The following is a 9,291-nucleotide window of genomic DNA, read 5'->3' on the forward strand; positions in this document are numbered from 1 at the left end:
ATTGATCTGTTTGGATTTGGAAATATTTACGAATACCTGGACTTTACAGATGATATTTGCTGGACCATTATGGTGCAAGGTCTGGAAAGTCTCTGGGGAAAGTCCATCTTGCATTCCCATACGGAGGGTGCAGCCGCATTGAACTCCACAACAGAGGGACATGCTTATCCTTGAAATCAGGGCCAATGTTACAGCCAGCTTTTGCTACCAGGATGGTACTGATCTGAGTCAGGACAATAATCACTGGTCTAGTGACAATGTGGAGTCAGACATAGCTTTGATTTGTTGGGATGTGTCTTGCAGGGCTATCTGAGACATTTCCCAAATTTACTGGGATGTGTACACAGCAGTTAGTCTTAACTATCATATAGGTTGCCCACTACCTGTCATAATTGGATATAATGACAGGTTGGCTAAATGTGTATTTAACAGGTTCCAGGAAGAGCTATGAATACTCATGAACCTAGTCATAAGCACTGTCTAGTTCTTGAGAATGGATCAGGTTAGTTAAATAGTTGCGTCCCATCCCGGAGGTGGCATTGCAGATGGGCTAGGCCTCTACATGTGATGAAGGCAAACAGATTATTAATAAGAGGCATTTCTATGGAGACAGAAGAAAAACAAAGGTTAACACTGAGCACAATTTATTCAGATGTTACACTCAAAGCATCTTTAGTTACAGAAGAGGAAGGCTGTGGTAGTCTGACATGTCTTTCTCATCTCTATTACAAGGAATAATGCAGTAGTAATTTCATTGATTCCAAGCCAGAAAAATCTGAAAGCAATAATTTGGGACTTGAAGGCTGGATGGAATTCAGGATTCAGTCCAAATTGCAGAAAATAAAAACTCACAGTGAACACAACTAGACTCTAACAACAGGTATACTATGGGTTTTTTTCTAAAACATATTTTTTTCTCTCTAGTTATTTTTACTAAAGACAAGTCATTGTAGAACCAATTTATTTGCATAATAAATTTCAGTCTTATGTGTGGCCTGAATATTTGCATAAAGTATAACAAGAATAATTACTTGCCACGTAGACTCTTTCTAAAATTGGCTTCGCTGGTAGTGTTTGATTCCTTTATTCCATAAGGAATCTTAGATTAGATTTTTAAAGCCTTGAGCCCAGTCATGGAGTTATCTGTACCTGCAAATACCTGTATGAGTTGGGGGAATTCCTCTCCTTAAGACCTCAAGATAATTTGGGGCTCCTGGACCTGTCAGAAGGTGACATTCTTTACTTACCACAGGTGAGGACTCTATACAAGGACTGTGTAGACAAGGTATGAAGCCAGTTTTCCCAAGGGGCTTTTATTGGCTCTGTAAGTCAACTTTGATTCCTTAAAGCAGTTTGTTTATACCTGAAAGTATGCCACTCTAGTCAAAGCCTTGGTAAAATAACCAGGGTCTCCAATGGTGTCTTGTTAGAAAAAAAAAAAGATTCTTATTGAACTTGTGCAAACAATTATACTGCCATAAATTAAGTATACTTACAAATCGTTTTCAAATTCTAAGGAAACCAGGTAGAGAGAAAGAAATACGTTCTAAATTTTGCTCACAAGAGTGTACTTTACCCAATTGTTAAAAGCTGCAAACAGTACAAAAGACGAAAAGTTTTCTGAACTCTGTAAAACAAAAGAATTAGCATGTTTCAAACAAAAAGTCATAAAAAGACTATTTTGGTCTTCCATGTAATTAACTCCTGTTCTGCTTGACATTTATGAACACATTAACTCTCTATGGGAGTCTTGGAAGATTTTCCCTCTATTCTAATTTCACAATTTTCAAAGTTATCAGAAACCTAGATTCCAGGGCACCTTTCAGAGTCCTATAGCTGATTATAAAACTGCCTTTGAAAAGAATCAGAGTGAAATAACAATTGGCAACTGCATACAGAGGGGTTTGAGGCTCCCTTTCCTCTGGGGATTGCCAACTCTCTCCCCGAGCCTAACAAATAACTTGGCTCACCGCCACTCAGGCCTGCAAAGTGAGTGCCAGGCCACCAGGTCCTGAAGAGTACTGGGGCAAGGGGGCTGCTCATGGCAGGGTCAGGGGAGGGGCTGCCCAGGCCAGGTGAGGGGCTAAAGGCTCACAACAGCTATGGTTAAAGTCTGATTACCTTATGGCACAAAACAATTTAACTTAACAATTATAATTATTACTGATAATATATAGACATATCAGAATTATAGGACATATCAGAATTATGGGAATCTTATACAATTTTGGAACACAAGCTAATAATATATTTATATGAATATAACCCAAAGAAAGTTTAAACACCATTTTATATTTGGTAATGTTTTTTGTATGGTTTTAATATGCCAAATAAGCCAAATATGTCCCTTTTGGACTTTAGGCTACCTAATATCTAAAAGGCTTAGCCAGATCAAAGAAAAAGCTTAGAATTTGACTTTGGAAAGTTTGTCAAATATCAAAGGTTTAAACACTTGCTATTACAAAATAGAATCCCAGGTCACTATAAGTCATTTAGTTAGCCAAAATGATATCCCTCCTTCTCAGGATGAAGATATATTCCTATCTTATAAAAGCATTCAAGTAACACCCTGGACGTTTTCATGTTACTCTCTTTTTTAGTACCTCATGATTGGCTTTGGTTAGATTTTCTATTTTAACCAATGCTTCTTCCTGTTCTTTCATTTTTAGCTTCTCTTTCAGTTTCTCTGCTTTGAACAGTTAGGTACAGTCATTAAATAGCTTTTGGTTCATCTCCGTGAAGAGCTTCAGGATGCTGGATATCAAGCCATGTATTGTCTTGTTCCAATGGGTCTTTGAATTGCAGTACAAGGATGGAAACGTGATGAGCAGAATCTTTGCTGCGTTGTTACTGATCAAGCTCATAAGGTATTCATTATTCCAGTAATAGAGTGCCTGCTCTGCCACCTGCCACCTGGAAGTGTGAGCTGGAGACACATTTGGCTAGCTGCCAGAAGAGAGGCTCCATGATCTTCCAAATTCCAATGGTTCAATTACATCTAAAATTTCTTCTAATTTGTTTAAGAACATTACTTCTTTTGGACTGTAAGGCTTTGGCCCATATTTGAGAAGTGTCTTCACCACTGATTCAGTGAGGGTGCTATCCTTTTCTAAAAACTCTACTACATGATACGCCAGCTGGGGATGGTAGACACTCAGAGATTTCACTTTGTGCAAAGGTAGAGCACCTCGAATAAGAAAATCTGTGCTCTTCTTTTAGTGGTAAAACAAATCCATTAATTATACTTCCCAATATATCTAGTAACTCTGCTATACCATCGTGAAGCTGTTTCATAAATAAACCTATGAAATGTAATATTTATCTGTTTCCTTATGTAAGCTCTCAAGCCTAAGAATTTCCCATAGATTCTGCAAAGGCTTGTTTAAGGAAAAGCTCTCTCCCAGGTCAGGCACATGGCTTACACCTGTAATCGCAGCACTTTGGGAGAGTGAGGTGGGTAGATCACTTGAGGCCAAGTGTTCAAGACCAGCCTGAGCAACATGGTGAAACCCCGTCTCTATAAAAAATACAAAGATTAGCCAGGTGTGGTGGCACATGCCTGTAGTCCCAGCTACTCAGGAGGCTGAGGTGGGAGAATTGCTTGAACCTGGGAAGCAGAGGTTGCAGTCAGTGAACTGTAATTGTGCCACTGCACTCCAGCCTGTGTGAGAGAGCAAAATTCTGTCTCAAAACAAACAAAGAAAAAACTAAACAACAACAAAAAACTCTTCCCTCAGCATCTTCACTGTCAAAGCACTCTAAAAGCTGCAGTGCAAACTTCTGACCAATATATTACTTTGCTGTAGTAGGTTGGAAACCTGGAGACTCTAAAAATCTTTTTTTTTTTTTTTTAAGACGGAGTCTCGCTCTGTGGCTCAGGCTGGACTGCAGTAGTGTAATCTCGGCTCACTGCAAGCTCCGCCTCCCGGGTTCATGCCATTCTCCTGCCTCAGCCTCCCGAGTAGCTGGGACTACAGGTTCCCACCACCATGCCTGGCTAATTTTTTGTATTTTTAGTAGAGACGGGGTTTCACCGTGTTAGCCAGGATGGTTTCGATCTCCTGACCTCGTGATCCACCTGCCTCAGACTCCCAAAGTGCTGGGATTACAGGCATGAGCCACAGTGCCCGGCCTCTAAAAATCTTAAGAAATATTCATAAACAAACTGTAAATGAGGCCAGGTTGCTTCTGACATTGGTTTGTTTTTCTCTGGGCCAAATTCAGCTTCTGGACACTAGAAGGTGGTAATGTTTGAAACATGTCAACTTCAAACATATGGACTACCTCTGGGAAACAGGTTCTGTGATCCAATTCCAATGATGGGTGATAAATTCTTCCATTTCACTTAAAGTAGCTCATTGTACTTCCTTCCACTTTAGGTCATTTTGTGGATCAGAAACAAAGTCAAAGACGACACAACACTGATGTAACTTCCAAATGAAAAGTGTCTCTGGATCAGCAGGAGGAACATCGTTTAAAGATGGTAGTGTTTGAGTTCTTTATTACTGCTCACGCTAAACCTTGACGAATTTTGCTGTTTGTCTTTCTTCACTATGGGCTGACAGATTGGTACATTTATTTTAGCAGATACTGTAGATGGGACAGCAACAAGGCTATTTTTCCTGAAGGAAATTTGCTCTGATCTTACTGTGTCTTGTCCTTCTTTTAAACTTTTTCCACTTTTCCCTGCTTTTGATGATTATTTTTATTCACGTGCTGCCCCCAACACCCCGCCCTGGCCCCACCCCAAACACACCACCCCACCATTGCCTACTCTTCGAAGCTGCAGTGCCCCCACCTCGTCATCATGCCTCCCTGGCCACAACCACCACCACTGCCATCGGGGGACTGAGTCATTCACTGTTCTCATTCCCCTTTTCTAGGCACCCAGAGGCTGCAGTAGCTGTGATGGCAGCTCAGACATTTTTTAAAAAGCAAAAATGTTACTTGTTGATTGAGAGTAAACTCAACTTTCCATACAAGACCCAATAAAGACAGCATGAGGCTAACCCGAATCTGACTTTTCTCTCTCTCCCTTCCCTCTTTTTTTTTTTGGTTGTTTATTTAAAAGGAAAAAAAAATCTTTCATTATCTTTTAGTAAATGCATGAAAGTGTTGTTCAAAAGCAAAAGTGAAATTTCATCTTTGCATTAGTGTACTATTCTTAATAAAAGGCCAGGGGTGGTGGCTCCTGTTATCCCAGCACTTTGGGAGGCTGAGGTGTGAATTGCTTGAGCCCAGGAGTTCAAGACCAGCCTGGGCAACATGATGAAATACAAAAAATACAACCAAAAAAAACAACTAGCCAAGCATGGTGGTACATGCCTGTGGTCCAGCTACTTGGGAGGCTGAGGTGGGAGGATCATCTAAGCCTGGGTGGTTGAAGTTGCAGTGAGCTGTGATTTCACCACTGCACTCAGCCTAGGCAAAAGAGGGAGACCCTGTCTCAAAGGGGAAAAAAAAAGGAGGCCCCGTGTGGTGGCTCATGTCTGTAATCCCAGCACTTTGGGAGATTGAGGTGGGTGGATTTCTTGAGCTCAGCAGTTTGAGACCCGTCTGGGCAAACGTGGTGAAGTCCCATCTCCACCAAAAACTACAAAAATTAGGTGGGTGTGGTGGCTTGTGCCTTTAGTCCCAGCTATTCAGGAGGCTGAGGTGGGAGGATTGCTTGAGCTCAGGAGGCGGAGATTGCAGTGATCCAAGCTTGTGTCGCTGCACTCCAGCCTGGGTGACAGGCTGTCCTGCAGAATTGAAGGAAATGATATAGGAAAAGACAGTACAATGGTTTCACTGGTGCCTTTCACTTCAAGGGCATTCTCCAGAGGCCGATGGGCAAACCAAAGTCAATCAGCCCATTTTATAATTGACCCATCCCCCATTCCATGCCTTTTAGGTGCCAATAGAGCATGCTTTTCTTCCTATTTAAATGCAAGAAAGAAGTACCAGACTGTAGTAATGCCTACACACTGTAAGCAACTGCCATTAACCATCCCTAGAAATATATTTGTTACCTAGCTATTACACACCAAGGCTAAAAGTTCTACTGTAATGCAAAGTAATTTCTGATGCCCCTAAAAGTCAAAAAGTTCAGGTAACACAATGCAAAACAGAACAGAGCCTTAGATTTTGATAGGGATCTTTCTACTCACAATTCTTGGAGTTCCATGGGGAAAACAGAGGTTTCTCCTGAAATGGTGTCTGCAGTGCCTTCTCTGTTTCTCCCAAGGAGTTCCAGGATATCAGAAATTACCTTAGGCCCTCTCATGTGAGCGTTGAGGGTAGCATGAAGACAGACAGAATTCAGTTGACTGGATATATGTATATATCTATCATATATAAATTATTATATCATATAAACATATATTAAAATTATATATGTTGTATATTATGATTATATATTATATATACTTATATAATATGTATATAATACATATCAGCATTTAGTTGGGCTGACTTTTAATGATAGAGCTTTTTTTTCTAAAAAAAACAAAAAACAAAAATCTTTTAAAATCTCTTATTACCAGATTCTAGCTGGGAAAAACAGCTGACACCTCTGGCCTTTAAGTTTTGTTTTGTTTTGTTTTGTTTTCCCCCAAAAGTATTCTCCCAAGTGAAACCAATAAGCTTTAATGAAGGTTATGACTTCACCACGGATGTATGAGGTATCTCCAAAAAGACAGCAAGCAGTTTTCACAAGATCTAGAATTCCCAGTAGGGTGGCTCAGAGAAAAGAAAATTCAAGAGAGGAAATCAGAAGCTGTCCATGGAGGGGAAAAAGAATCAACAAATGGTAAGTCCCATGACTACCATGGAAGTAACCAGAAAGGACTGACTTCCAAAGCCAGGAGTTGAACCTAGGCTGCCAATGTGAAAGAGCAAAGCCTTAGCCACTGAGTTAGCACAAGGTGGTTGCTGCTGCTTTTTCCAGGAGTCTAGAGCAGTTACTACTGAGCTTGCAAAGGATTTTTAACTATTCAAGAGAACTGAGGCTAGACACGACATTATCATGTGCCCTTTTTAGATGTAAGGAGTCAAAGCCCTATGACTTAACGGCAGAAGTACTTTAAAGGCAATACAGAAAGTTACATGGATGCAATAACCTTTTCAAATCCATAATCTGAATAAACTTTTAGATAACTTTTGAATTAGATGAAAGTATTCTTTTTCTCAATAAGAACACATCTTCTTTGGCACATCTTATGTAAACCTGGGAAGCAATAAATCCTGAACTGCCTGTCAGATACTAGCATTTTATAGATGCAATATCAGCATTTTATAGTTCACAATTTTGGAACATATTTCCCATATAATCATTTCTTAATTGGAAATGATCCAAATATTCAATAGGCATCCAAAATAGGCTAGGCACAGTGGCTCACGCCTGTCATCCCAGCACTTTGGGAGGCCAAGGCAGACAGATTGCTTGAGCTCAGGAGTTCAAGACCAGCCTGGGCAACATGGCAAGACCTTGTCTCTTCCAAAAATACAAAGGAAAAAAAAAAAAAGCAGGATATGGTGATATGCACCTGTGGTTTCAGCTACTTGCGAGGCTGAGGCAGAAGAATCACTTGAGCTCGGGAAACAGATGTTGCAGTGAACAGAAATCACTCCACTGCACCCCAGCCTAGGTGACAGAGCAAGGCTCTGTCTCAAAAAAAAAAAAAAAAAAAAAAAAAAATTTAAGATTTTAAATTATAAAAAAAGTTTATTTTTTCTAAGCATTTGTCTCATTTATTTTCTCATTTTTAACCATTTTCTCATTTTTAAACATTTATTTAGATTACTTCTGAAAACTAGGTTATGACACAAAGGTGGTCATTATTTAAAGTTATTTCTCTATTAACCACTTTTAAAGCTTGTGAACATCAGTTGTTTATTTAAGTAAGAACCTTATAGTCAAATACATGGACATTTTGTTGATAACTTAGAACAGGGGTCCCCAACCCTCAGGCTATGGACTATGGGCCAGTCCATAGCCTGTTGGGAGCCAGACTGCACACCAGGAGGTAAGCAGGCAAGCAAGTGAAACTTCATTTGTATTTACAGCCACTCCCCATTGCTTGCATTACTGCCTGAGCTCTGCCTCCTGTCAGAGCAGCAGTGGCATTAGAGTCTCATAGGAGTATGCACCCTATTGTGAACTGTGCACAAGAGGGATCCAGGGTGTGTGCTTCTTTTAAGACTCTAATGCCTAATGATCTCTCACTATCTTCCATCATCCCCAGATGGGACAGTCTAGTTACAGGAAAACAAGCCCAGGGCTCCCACTGATTCTACATTGTGGTGAGTTGTAGAATTATTTCATTATATATACAATGTAATAATAATAGAAATAAAGGGCACAATATATGCAATGTGCTTGAATCATCCCCAAACCATTACCTTCTTCACGGGGTCCATGGAAAAATTGTCTTCCACGAAACCAGCCCCTGGTGCCAAGAAGGTTGAGGAGTGCTGACTTAGAAGATTTAGCTGTTCCTGTTAAACAATATTAAATGTCCTATTTGTCAGGCCTCTGAGCCCAAGCTAAGCCATCATATCCCCAGCGACCTGCACGTATACATCCAGACGGCCTGAAGCAACTGAAGATCCACAGAAGTGAAAATACCTTAACTGATGACATTCCACCATTGTGATTTGTTTCTGACCCACCCTCACAGATAGATGTACTTTGTAATTTCCCCCAACCTTAGGAAGTTTCTTTGTAATTCTCCCCACCCTTGAGAATGTACTTGGTGAGCTTCACCCCCTGCCCCCAAAACATTGCTCTTAACTTCACCGCCTATCCCAAAACCTATAAGAACCAATGATAATCCCACCACCCTTTGCTGGCTCCTTTTTCGGACTCAGTCCGCCTGCGCCCAGGTGAAATAAACAGCCGTGTTGCTCACAAAAAGCCTGTTTGGTGATCTCTTCACACGGACATGTGAAATATTTGGTGCCGAAGACCCGGGTCAGCGGGACTCCTTCGGGAGACCAGTCCGCTGTCATCATCCTCACTCCCTGAAGAGACCCACCTACGACCTCGGGTCCTCAGACCAACCAGTCCAAGGAACATCTCACCGATTTTAAATCGGGTAAGCGGCCTCCTTTTACTCTCTTCTTCTCCAACCTCAGCTATCCCTCAACCTCTTTCTCCTTTCAATCTTGGCGCCACCCTTCAATCTCTCCCTTCTCTTAATTTTTAATTTCTTTCATTTTCTGGTAGAGACAAAGGAGACATGTTTTATTCGTGGACCCAAAATGCCGGTCACGGACTCAGGAAGGCAGCCTTCCCTTGGTGTTTAATCA

General features: G+C 40.8%; 1 pseudogene; it reads right to left on the reverse strand.

Moving 5' to 3' along the window:
- Positions 1–4,051: 4,051 nt before the first annotated feature.
- LOC110742946 lies at positions 4,052–4,870 on the reverse strand (annotated as a pseudogene).
- Positions 4,871–9,291: the final 4,421 nt, after the last annotated feature.

This window comes from Papio anubis, chromosome 4 (genome assembly GCF_008728515.1).
Source record: "Papio anubis isolate 15944 chromosome 4, Panubis1.0, whole genome shotgun sequence".
Classification (NCBI taxonomy): Eukaryota; Metazoa; Chordata; class Mammalia; order Primates; family Cercopithecidae; genus Papio; species Papio anubis.